General features: G+C 44.7%; 1 protein-coding gene across 1 annotated transcript in view; it reads right to left on the bottom strand.

Annotated features, from left to right (window-relative positions):
- The window catches only part of GPC1 (glypican 1), a 73,719-nt gene that overhangs the window by 58,969 nt on the left and 1,238 nt on the right, over positions 1 to 13,512 (bottom strand).

Raw genomic sequence — 13,512 nt, 5'->3', positions numbered from 1 at the left:
GACATTTCAACTTTTTATTTAACCCCACCCCATATTATCCTGGCCCTTCATTGGTTTAAATGGTAGTCTTGATAGAAAACTGCCCCCACACTAGTGCCCTATAAGAGCCTATACAGCGGTGCCATTTTGCAGATATATCCCTTTGTTGTACCCAAGCCAAATAGTAGTACCAGGACGAAAATAACATGAGTTTGCCATGCCATTATGCCAAACACACAGTTTTACCCAGAATATGGTATCAATGATGTAGTGATGTGCATAAAATAGTTGAAATGACAAAAGTGCCAACAGAGTAGATACTTCTACAACCGTCCCCATTGTGCCAGACACCCAGCCCCTATAAAAGACAACAAACCCACAGATGTGTCTACCCTTACCTTAGCCTGAAATTGGTTAAGGACTCCAGTATTGCAACATACCAGTAAACCTCTTGACAGGTTGCAATTCTCAAGACAACCACTTGGTGGCCACATAAAGACACATACAGGATAGACATCTTGGGATACAGTATCACAAAATAATATTTTTGGGTTTTCTTCGAAAAAATAAAAGCTAGTTATCTCATATCACAAGGGAGAACACATCTGCATCTCACTTCCAGGGACATCCATTATCCTCTTCTACTATATGGCCATGGCCAATCAGCAGTCATTGAAATGAGCCACAGATCAACAATGTGTTTGGAGCCTTCATCACATATTCCATCATAAATGGTATACATCATTTAAGAAATCCAGCACTCCACCAAATTCGAGGTTCTGCTCCTATGATGGAACAAAACCATGCAACCAACCATGGAACAAATGCAGATGTGAACAGAGACAAGTCAGGTAGAAAGGATCAGTGATATTTTTTTTTGGGCCATAAATGCAGGATTGTCTCACTGAACCCCGGAACCTGTTTAATACATAGCACAGCGAATGACATGCCTTGACTGCCGGCAAACTGCTTTTCATGGTTTTTTTTGTTGCTGTCAGTTCAGTGCCAGTCTATCCTACAGCTGAGCATCTGGGTCATCTAAGAATGTGAATGGTATGGGTGCCTACCTGAGTGCTACAACCATGCAATGTGGTTTTCAGGCCTCACCTCACTAGCAACTAGTGTGCCTTAGATGTTAAGTTGAAGGCTAGCTGAGGCAGATAAGGGACAGCAGCTCCCTCTTACAGCCCACTTCATCAAAATGTCATGAATACATTTAAGGTCGAGAACCTCTTTGAACCATAACAGAGAAAGAACCGTTCTGTACTTTAGAAGAAAAGAAAAAGGCATAATTGAGAATATAGTGAAGGGACCGGTCTTAAAATGGAGTCAGGCTTTTCATGTGTCACTTTTATTGTTCCCATTTCTATGGATGTTCCTCTGTAGATCAGGAGACAAAATGCTTTTGTGGGGGTGTTTCCAAAGACTATAAAAAGTTTGTGCGCCCTTTGGAATGCATCTGCCAGACAAGCAGGTGTGCACGTATTTGAGTGGGTAGATTTTTTTTTGGGCTAATAATTAATCCTCTTTGTAATTATTCCTTACCATGGTGCCTTGAAGATGACTGTCTTGTCACTAGAACAGCTAGTGCCACAACTCAAGATAGCCCTGGTTTACAGATATTTTCTTGAGATACAATTAAAGTGAAGATATTTTTACGTTCCATATTTTAGAAGAATGAGGGGCTCTTCAGTTTCCCGCTCAAGTAGCCCACTAGTTAGACTTGCCCTGTCACTGCTCTGTCCCCTTTCTCTTCAAGGGGCTAAAAATTCAGGGTCTGCTCTAATCAATTCCTAGGAGGCCTGTGTTGTCTGACACCCAGCACTCGTCTCTTTCTACTGCTAATACCTCTCGCTATTGAGTTTCCACCCGGCATTGTTACTTTTTGTGTCTGCTCCCTCGTACAATAGCTGACAGGTCCCTTTGTTTCCTGGTGGCTTAGTGCCATTAATCTTACATTCTGCTCCAGGGGTGAATAGACCAACTAAAGGCTTTCTATGAAATACCTGATCCAGAGCACACCAGTACTCAATGCCCTGGGAAGAATAGAAGGAGCATATGGTATGTATTATGTGAAATAATCGGATGGCCTCTGACAGCTCCTGGTGTCTGAACTAACACCAAGTCCCTTGTGTCTTGCCAATGAATCTCCAGAGAGCCGAGTCTCCTTCTCAGTACAAGGTGCTGAATGTCAACATCAACCATACTGCTACTGTCAGACAGTCTGTACGTGCCATGATGCAGTCAGGCTCTGTTCACATCTAGGTTTCAGCCCACATTGGAGGTAGCCCTGATGGACACCTCCGGCTGCAGCATATCCCACTGTATAGGCATACAATAGGATATGTCACCCATAGGCTCTCGTAAAAAACTGCGTCCCTCTTTCCCATAATGCGAAAAAAAGGTATGCCGATGGATACTGGCCAGGAAGACTCTTTTGTATATACGCTGGTTCTATGGATGCATTGGAGGAATACAATAGGAAATACTCCCTGCAATATGTACAAAAAGAAGATATGACCCGAGACTGACACTGACATACATAACAGTACCAAAACATCCTAAATCATGAATCTTAATGGGCTTAATGAGGGAGACTTCTCCCTCTGTAAACCACTTAAGTGCCACGGTTGGTATTGATTGAAGAATCTAAGGAGTTAGAAGATCCTGTCCTTCAGAGCATGAGCTCAGCTGTCATTAGACAGCTGGTGCCCACTCCACCTGGCATGGACAACCCTGCAGGGCCTAGTGTTGTCAATTTGTTCATACATTTTAAGGAAGTATAACAGAGGAACAGCACAACACTGACTTAAGATAAGATGCTCCAGAATTGTTAGTTAATAAGGAATGCAAGCATGTACTAAAATAGACATGTTGGGAGAGGTCTTTAAAGGGGTTGTCTTAGAAGGCACTTACTAATGTATTGTGATTGTCCATATTGCCTCCTTTGCTGGCCGGAATCATTTTCCCATCCCATTGTACACTGCTCGTTTCCATGGTTACGACCACCCTACAATCCAGCAGCGGTGGTCGTGCTTGCACACTATAGGAACGTGTGCGCGCACATAGGCACACATGTGCAGCAGCTTTTGTCCTGGCCACCTCGTACATTAGTAAGTGTCTTGTATTAACTTTCGCCACGTGATAAATCTAAGTTGCTGAAGTGACAACTCCCTTTAAGTCCATCCCCATCAGTGTCTCCAGCCTCAGCCACCAAACTTGAGCACTTCTACAGCAATAACGTAAATGACATGGACAAATGGCTCGTGATCAATATAATACAAGATCATTGAACTACCTAATATACTGCAGGTCCAAGATTAGGGACAGCCATGTGCCTGCGGTAGGACTGGTGCAGCTGTTGGGATACGGGGATAAGCTACGTATTTATTCCAGGGCGGCTGTAAAATGCTGTAAATGCAACAGCCTTTATATTTCCCAGGTTATCAGGCTTATGCTGACGGCCACTGTTCCCAAAGTTGTCTTTTGTCCAGACGCTGTTCACAGTATGTCAATGCTGGCTATATCCCAGGAGCCATTTCTATAATGTATACCCATCTAGATAATGTAAGGCAGCTAAGATTAGAGGGAAGAAATATTCCGTAGCTCCTTAATGCTGCTGGCGCAGAGGCTGGATGGATAAATCCTTAAAGAGGCATTCTGAATGCAGCACTGCGTACTGGTAATATGTTTTCTGGAAAAAAAATTTTTTATTTTTTTAGCATAAAGCGGCTGGTCCATCTGGGACATTCCTAATTTCTTAGTGATATTCCATCAGATAGGTGCCCCCGAAGTGAAGAACATCACACTGCGCATGTGCGGCGAGCTCTCCATTCATTGCTATAGGAGTCCAGAAAATAGCCCAGCGAGCATGCTCAGCTATTTTTGGAAGTCCCATAGCAGTGAATGGAGAGCACACGGTGCATGCACGGCCACCTCTTTATTCACAGCTATTAGACTGCCAGAAATGGCCAAAACAGCATTTTTCGAAACTCCTATAGCGGTAAACGGAGAATGGCTGCGCATGCATGGCTGCTCTTTGTTGACTTCGGAGGCCCCGTTCTGTAGATAGGAGCGGGTCCTTATCAGACATTGATGGCATATCCCCGCAATATGCCATCAATGTTTCAGGGGATGTACCACATGTATCCGCTATCCACAGGATAGGACATAAAAGAGTCTGATCCTGGGGATCCAACTTCTGTGACCCCCCACCGATCACAAGAACAGGGATCATGTGTCTCCACATATGAATGGAGCGGTGGTCAGGCATGCTCGCTGCCCATCCATTCATCTCTACGGGACTAATGGGGATAGCCAAGCACTGTACTTGGCTTCTCCTCGGCAGACCCAAAGAGAAGAATGGGGCAGGCAGTGCACATGCTTGACCGCCACTCCATTTATATAGGAAGACAAAGGTCCCTGATCGCTGTGATCGGTGGGGATTCCATCGGTTGGACAACCCACCAATCAAAGACCTTTTATTTTAACCCTTTCAAGGTGTTGTCTCACAGCCACAACCCCTGCCCATATTAGGACTTCATGAAAGGAGGGGAGTCTATGCTCAGTCTCACCTCTATGAGCTGGAACTGAGAAACACCCTGTAAGACTGTCTCCCGCTCTAGAAGACCCAACTTGTCCAGGTACTACTGTACATGGGTGGGCATTCATGTCCATTGCTGCCAAATAATGCCGCAAACTAAGGTCGGCTCTCAGTTAAGCCTGGAAACCCCTTTAAAAAGACTGCTCTTTAGTTTTAATAGGCCTCTGCAATAACACTATGCTATGTATGGCACAGCAGTACTACGCAACGCACAGATGTTGAGACTGAGGTCACTGCTTGTGATTTAGCTGACATTTCATTTATACGGTATTTTGTGCTGGGATTTAACAGTCGGGATGTTTATTCCCATTGTGGCTGGATGGAAGAAAACATGGCGCTTCCTAAACATATAAGCAGCATCTGCGCCCTCTGTTTACTGACTGGGCTTAGTTCACTGCCGCCTTGGAGAGTACCGCGGCCGCACGAGTTTATATTCTAACTTACTCCGTTACGGAATTCTAACAGCCTGTAGCGTTGCCTTTTTATGAGTGTCGTGGATAAAATGGAAAATGTGGATAATGTTGACACTAATGGAAAAGAAACAGCAAGAGCTATTTGTCATTCATTTTAATAAATCCTGGGCGCACAAATATCTGCTTATTATGGAAATTCCAATTTCATGATTCGTGTATGTTCTGCTAACCACATCACCAGCTTGTCTGCGTGTATGTAAACCCCTGGGTATGTTCATACACCCTGTATGGGAAGTCTAATGAAGTGCCACACGTTAACCCATAAAAACCAGTCCTAAACTTGCTTTCATCTGCATGGTAGCAATAAGCCAAAGGAAGCAAGTCTCTGATGGCATGAAGACTTTTTCTGGGTACATTTAGAAACCCCTTGTTTCACCATTTCTAAAACAAATTTAATGGTTCAGCAATTTCTACCATTTGGTACGGCCACAAGGTCAGGTTTCTGCAGGCAGTTTTGGAAGCCAAGATCAGGAGTGGATCGTAACAAGAGAGAGAAACTATGAAGGACAGATACGACTTTTTTTTTAATTCATTCCCAGTTTTGGCTTCCAAAACTGCATCAAGAAACCTGACCGTGTCCTGAAAGCGTCTGTCTAGGACTTATCCTTAGGATAGGCCATTAGTATCTGTTTGGTGGAGGTCTGATGGTGGTTTGGTGGAGGTCTCCCGACACCCCTGCTGATCAGCTGTTGGAAGAGGCCTTGACACTCAGACGAACTATGCGACCACAGGAGCGTACATTGTATAGCGGCTGTGCTCAGTATTGCAGTTCAGTCCCATACAGTTGAATGGGACTAAGATGCAGAAAGGCCATGTGATTAATGGATGTGATGTCACTGGCCTAGGAAGAGGCCACACAGCTTGCCCGAGCACTGCCGACCCTTTCAGATGATCAGCTGAGGAGAGGTCATCATTATTTCAATTCTGAACATCCCCTAAAATATTTTGACATACACTAGATGTAGCCATCAAAGGTGCTTAGTGGTTTCATATTTAGGCTAAGGTCAGAGCTGCAGCACAGGTTTCGTTAGGTGCCTCCATGGCAGATTCTGTTAAAAATGCAGGACATAATGTAGCATGGTCCATTATTTTGTACAACAAAATCAGAAACACCATAACAGAAACCCAATGGACCCACTTGTGGATACGGGGGAAGGGAGGGGGCAACAGGGCAATTGCCCCCCAACCCCCCCTCCCCCTGAGTTGGCGGCACGTCCTCAGGACAGCGATACAGATGGCTGTGCTGCGGCGGGGCAGGGAAGGGAGAGGCGTGTCCCCTCCCTGTTCCTCTGATAGGCTGCCGGCCTAGTGTCGGCTTAAAAAGGTAGGCAATAAGACTTAAAGGTAGGCCGACAATGTCATAGAGCAGCAGGAAATGCTAGCAGAATGCTTGGGTGTACAGGGAGAGGCATTACTAGTAGAAAGAGGGAGGTGCTCATGCCGCTCTACAGAGCACTAGTGAGACCTCATTTGGAGTATTGTGCTCAGTACTGGAGACCATATCTCCAGAAGGATATTGATACTTTGGAGAGAGTTCAGAGAAGAGCTACTAAACTGGTACATGGATTGCAGGATAAAACTTACCAGGAAAGATTAAAGGACCTTAACATGTATAGCTATAGTTTTAAATTAGCGGGGCAAAGGTTTAAAAGTAATATCAGGAAGTATTACTTTACTGAGAGAGTAGTGGATGCATGGAATAGCCTTCCTGCAGAAGTGGTAGCTGCAAATACAGTGGAGGAGTTTAAGCATGCATGGGATAGGCATAAAGCCATCCTTCATATAAGATAGGGCCAGGGGCTATCCATAGTACTTAGTATATTGGGCCGACTAGATGGGCCAAATGGTTCTTATCTGCAGACACATTCTATGTTTCTATCAGAGGCCAGTGCAGGCGGCGTGAATCGCGCCACCTGAGCCGTACAGTGCAGCCATACTGGCACATGATTGGGGGGGCGCTCTTGTTACTGGCACATGATTGGGGGGGGCGCTCTTGTTACTGGCACATGATTGGGGGGGGCGCTCTTGTTACTGGCACATGATTGGGGGGGGCGCTCTTGTTACTGGCACATGATTGGGGGGGGCGCTCTTGTTACTGGCACATGATTGGGGGGGGCGCTCTTGTTACTGGCACATGATTGGGGGGGCGCTCTTGTTACTGGCACATGATTGGGGGGGCGCTCTTGTTACTGGCACATGATTGGGGGGCATCTATGGGGCACAATTTACTGGCACATTATTGGGGGCATCTATGGGGGCACTTATTACTGGCACATTATTGGTGGGCACTACAGGGGCATCTACTGAGGCCACAAAGAAGGGGTATTTTATATGGGGGCTCTGTACAGTAGCATTTTATACTGGGACACATTATGGTGGGTACTATGGGGAAGGGGGAGAGGAGTACTATGGGGTCATCTACGGGGGCATTAGGAAGGGGGACACTGAGGGCAACAACTGAGGCATTTTACACTGGTACATTATGGGGGGCACTAGGAGGAAGGGGGAGAGGAGCACTATATAGGGTATTTTATACTGGCACATTATGGGGGCACTATAGGGACATTAGCTCAACTGGGGGCATTACAAGGGGGTATTTTTTGCACTGTCACATTATGAGGCGAATTATTACTACTGGGGAGGCATTATGGTGGGCTTTATTACTCCCCCATGGTATGAGCCTCCTAGTAGCAGTACCAGCCTCTCCCTGCTCTGCTATCCCTCTGCCCCTTCTCCAAAGCCTTATTATGAAATCTCTCTCATTAGGATAAAACACAACATCAGCTCCACCGAGCCCCCCAGCCAAAGTGTTGAAGTGGTGTCAGAGATCCTCAAGGGCCAAGCCAAGCAATTAAAAATATGTTTATATTATACACATATAGCATACACTGTGCCACACAATATACAGTATACCTCTACACTGTGTAGTCTGTTCTATAAGCACCACATTGGTTTTGTGGAGGTGGACAGAAAATAATCTGGAAGTGCCCCTTCCGAGACCAGGCTCTGGATCCGCCACTGAATGGACCCTATTATAGTAAATTGGGTCAATAGATATAGCCAACATCCAGCATGCCTCCACTTACGACACTGGACAGAACCAACATCCAGCATGTCTCCACCTATGACAGTAGACATAGCCAACATCCAGAGTGCTTCCATTTACGACAATAGACATAGCCAACATCCAGCATGCCTCCACTTATGAAACTGAACAGAACCAACAGCCAGCGTGCCTCCACTTACATTAGACACAGCCAACATCCAGTGTGCTTTCATTTACGACACTGGACAAAACCAACATCCCACATGTTTCCACTTATGACAATAGACATAGTCAACATCCAGCGTGTCTCCACTTACGAGACTGGACAGAACCAACATCCAGCATGCCTCCACTTACAACACTAGACGTAGCCAACATCCGGCGTGCCACCAATGACGGCACTAAATAGAACCAACATTCCGGCATGGTTCTGTGATGAGAATGTTTTCTACAGAGCTTTTATTCAATGTTTTACATATTATTTTGAGTATTTCTACCTTTACACTATTCGTAGCACTATATCAGATATCAGACTCTTCTACTGGCCATATGGGACCATTCAGAGGTAGACTTTGCCTCCCAAGGTTATCTTTTGTTACACCTTTAGCTGCATTACCTATGGCATGACTGCTGTACTAGTCACAGGGAAAAAGAAGGCTCCCCGTCTACCATCAGGTCTTGTATATGACTGTTAAGTCTTTGATTCTTTATAACTAACAGCACAAGTCTTACTTTTTTTATTTTTATTCTTTATTCGAGACAAAGGTTGAAGTATACGTACATGGTGAAATGAGCAATTATCACAATGTCAATGTGAATACATACATTATATAACTACAGGAACCTAAGTTAACGTAGACAGGATGTAAATTACTATGCCAGTGTGAATATGACACTTTTAAGGTGGTAAGCAAGGGTACCTAAGTTGTTGAGCTTGTTCAGCTTGTTTTTGAGAGGGAGAGATAATTCTTAAGTTCGGTCCGAATTTTCTGTAAGCAGCCCATTTTTGCCAGTGTGATCTGAACTGGTGGATCTTGTGATCCTCCCGGGCAACCATTTCCTTGAATCTATACAATTGGTCTACTTTACTGATCCATTGGGTCATAGAGGGAAGGTCAGTGGATCGTCAAAAACAGGGAATAAGTAAACGCGCTGCACTCAATAGGGACCGATAAAGAGGTGGGGGATTTCCTAAGTCGTCTCCAAGAGTGGCGCCTAACAGCGCCAGTTGAGGTGTCATCTTGAAATTAAGATTGCAAATACTGTAAGCTCTACTGAAAATCTCCGACCACCAGGATTGTATGGAGGGGCAGGCCCACTAAATGTAAAAAAAAAAAAATTTCCTCTCTGTGTCAGGCACCTCCAACATGAGTCCGAGTCGTCTGAGTTGTAGAGGCACGTAGCACAAGTCTTACTTCTTGTCTCCACTCCTCAGGCACTCTGCAGCCCAATGATTCACACATTCCCCACTCCTGAACTCACCTCTCTGATATCCTGAGGGGGAAATCTCATACCCTTGATGACTTCCTCGATTACAGATTTATATGCTTGTTTCATCTCCATTTTTACCCGACAGCTATTTTTTTTTCATTAATGAAGACACAAAAATAAATCTAAAAACGTATGTCTTATTTGTGACAGAGTCTTCCACTCTCCACGTATTATCAAGTTCTCCAAACTCTATAGCGTTCTCCAGCCAAAAAGTAAAATCATGGACAAGAACTGACATTTCTGCTAAATCCTGATTAATAAAGTACTGGGCAAACGGACTGAACTCAAACAACGCTGTCTTGTAAATGTCAGCTACTCTCAGGAGCAACACCTCAAGAGGAAAAGATTACCAGCAGCAGTAGCTTTGATCTCCAGCACTGTCAGAACAGATCATTGCCTGATGGTGAGCACTCATCTTGATATTAAAGACCTGCTATAAGGCTGAGAACTGGACAGGGGAGATAAGCTGTAGTAAAGGAAGAAATGGGCACAATTACAAGACCTAAAAAGAACCAACTCTTACTGATATCATCTCATATTCATGCATAGTAACACATAGTGCCAAAACTTAAAGGGAACCTGTCACCGGGATTATGGGTATAGAGCTGAGGACATGGGTTGCTAGATGGCCGCTAGCACATCCGCAATACCCAGTCCCCATAGCTCTGTGTGCTTTTATTGTGTAAAAAAAAACGATTTAATACATATGCAAATTAACCTGAGATGAGTCCTGTCCCTGACTCATCTCACATACAGGACCCCTCTCAGGTTAATTTGCATATGTATTAAATAGTTTTTTTTTTACACAATAAAAGCACACAGAGCTATGGGGACTGGGTATTGCGGATGTGCTAGCAGCCATCTAGCAACCCATGTCCTCAGCTCTATACACAAAATCCCGATGACAGGTTCCCTTTAAATAGGTTGGTAGGATATGCCACCAATGTCAGATCGGTAATGGCCTCAACTATCTCCAGAAGCGGCTCCTAAAAGTATAGGAGGACGCACTTGGCTATTTTCAGAAGTCCTATAGAGATGAACGGAGAGCACACTATGCAAACGTGGCCACCGCTTTATTTACTTCTATGGAACTCCTGGAGATAGCCGAGCCAGCACTCAGCTATTTTCTGCAGTCCCAGAAAAATGAATGGAGGTTGGCCGCGCATGCGCAGCTGCTCTTCACTTACTTCGGGGGTCCCGTTCTAGAGATGGGTGCAGATCCCAGAGGTGGGACCTGCACCTATCTGATATTGGTGGCATAACTTAGCGATATGCCACCAATATCTTAAATGAGACAACCCTTTTAAAGGGGTTGTCCAACTTTTTTTTTTAAAGACAGTATACTCACTGTTCAGAACCCCTTCCGTTCCAGCACCGCTGCTGTGTTCTTCCCACCAAGCTTTGTCTTCCTGACTGCAGTGGTGATGTGCCTGTATGCCACACGTGACCAATGCAGCTGTATAGAGCTCAGGCCAGTAGTTGGCGAAAGCGATCTTGCCGTGTCAGACTGGAGCTCCTGGGGCCCACAAGCAGGAATTATCCTCAATAACGTTTAATAGGGTTTGAATCACATAAATAGACCCTAGAGGCGAGTGATTGGCTCCAAATGCATCCAAATTGGTTCTTTTCCTGGATATTTGGAGTTAAATATAGCATCAGAGCCTGGGCCCACTGGAGGATCCACTGGTCCTCTAGTGGGGCAGTCTGACCCTGTGGTATATGGGCACGTCATTGATGCAACCAAATATATGACGTCATGGCTGCCAATATTGGGAGGATCAGAGAAGCGGCGCTGGACCGGAGGGGGGGGCGGGGGGGTTTGGAACAGTAAATAATTTTTTTAATTATTATTCCATTACCTTTTCTGCTTTATAAAAAGGACTCTATATGTCACCTGAGGGCGTTTTTACATAACATGGTAGCTCAGCGTTCTGAGAGGTCCTGGGCTCCAATAAAACCAAGGGCAACATCTGCTTGGGGTTTGTATGCTCTCCCTGTGTTTGCGTGGGCTTCCACAAGGTACTGTACTCTGGTTGCCTCCCACCCGCCAAGAACATACTGACAGGTTAACTGATTTTCCATGAAATTGGACCTAGATTGTGAGCTTAGGGTACTTTCACACTTGCGGCAGAGGATTCCAGCAATCCGGACGCAAACTGATGCCATTTTTCATACGGACACGGATTAGTCTGACAAATGTATTGAAATACCGGATCCATCTATCCGGGGTCATCCGGAAAAACGGATCCGGTATTATAATTTTTTTAGCATTTTTAAGGGTCTGCGCATGCGCAGACCAGAAAGCCAGGTCACTTACTGCCGGATCAGGTACTAATACACTTCAATGTAAGTTAATGCGTCATTCCGTCAAGTGTTCAGTATTTTTGGCCGGAGAGAAAACTGCAGCATGCTGCTGTATTTTCTGCGTCCCCAAAAAACTTAAGAGGTACTGAACTGATGCATTCTGAATGGAGAGCATTCCGTTCAGGGTGCATTAGGATAAAACTGATCAGTTTTTTCCGGTATTAGCTCCTGTGACGGAACTCAATACCGGGAAACAAAAACGCTAGTGTGAAAGTACCCTAACAGGGACTGATGTTTGTTTCTGTGTTATATCTGGTATATGCCTTCTGTAATACTATTAAAACTGAGGAACTAGAGGTGAATGCCTGCCCTCCTGTCTCCTTTCAACATGATCCAGCCTGTCTTCCCATAATCCAGCGCACAAACAGAAGATGAGGCAGCTCATGATACCACGCCATGCAGAAGCTGAGAGTGTCACTGTGATCTAATGGAAGTAAGCAGAGCTAATGCAAGAAAAAAAATGAGAATTCATTCAATTGTGGTCTTTATTTATAGTAGACACAACATTTTAATGTGTAGCCCCATGTACCAAGCAAAGTGAAAAAAACTGCGCCGTGGATGGAGAATCGAGCACCCTAACCAGGCTTCTGTGTCTTCAGCCCCATAAATCAGCCCTATAAATCAGTCCTACAAAATCAATGACTACCACATAAAGCTGACCTCAAGCTGATAACACTGTCTAGAAGCCATTTAAGAGTTCAGCAAAACACACAAAGGCAAAATAATGTGCAGTAACAACCTTGTAAAATGCTAAGCAGGGACCAGCCATAACTTTGTGCCCCGTGTTTAACCATTTGCTGTCACTGACGAACACACGCGTTTTGAGTCATCATTAGAAAAGCTATTGCTTGCGTATGGGTTTTCCATATCTCAACAACCTATATCCAGTACAAAAACTAAGCTACTAAATGACTAAGATGTGTCAATAGCCTGAAATCAACCAACATGCCCTAACAAGACCCAACTGAGGCGTTAGTCTTCAGTACACACCTGGAATCTTAGCAAAGAACTTAGAAAAAAAATTAAAAAAAAGCTGTCAGGCTTGGTATACAGATGAAATCATGTTAGAGAACACACCTAGAAAATGTCAATCGGGGGCACCAACTTCAAATAGACAGTGAGTAAACACGAGATGTCAGGCGCGGTCTGCAGGTGAGATACTTCTGATAACGCACCTTAGATGTCAAGTTGAGGTATACAGATGAAGAGAAATCAGTCTGAGGAGATCTATAGCATGTCACGGAGGAATGTTATAACCTTGAGGGGTTGTTACCCAAAGTAAGCCTAAATCCAAGCTACCAAGGGGAGCGCCTGTTACATGGGATGGGTGAAAAATTACAATGCATCAGTCTAATGAGGGTCTCAAGAAGACCATTCCTTCACAGTCTTCTCTGATTATACCCTGGACATTATGAAGATTCTAAAGGACTAATCTGAGCTCTAGCTGATTGAACCATTACTCCTTCTACAGAGACACCAACCTGCAAGAGGGAAGTATTCTCACAGTAGGGACAAGGAGGCTCATTACTGATGAGGCAATTACAGGAGAACAAGGA

Source organism: Bufo gargarizans, chromosome 4 (assembly GCF_014858855.1).
Source record: "Bufo gargarizans isolate SCDJY-AF-19 chromosome 4, ASM1485885v1, whole genome shotgun sequence".
Classification (NCBI taxonomy): Eukaryota; Metazoa; Chordata; class Amphibia; order Anura; family Bufonidae; genus Bufo; species Bufo gargarizans.
This window is presented reverse-complemented; position numbering and strand designations above follow the sequence as displayed.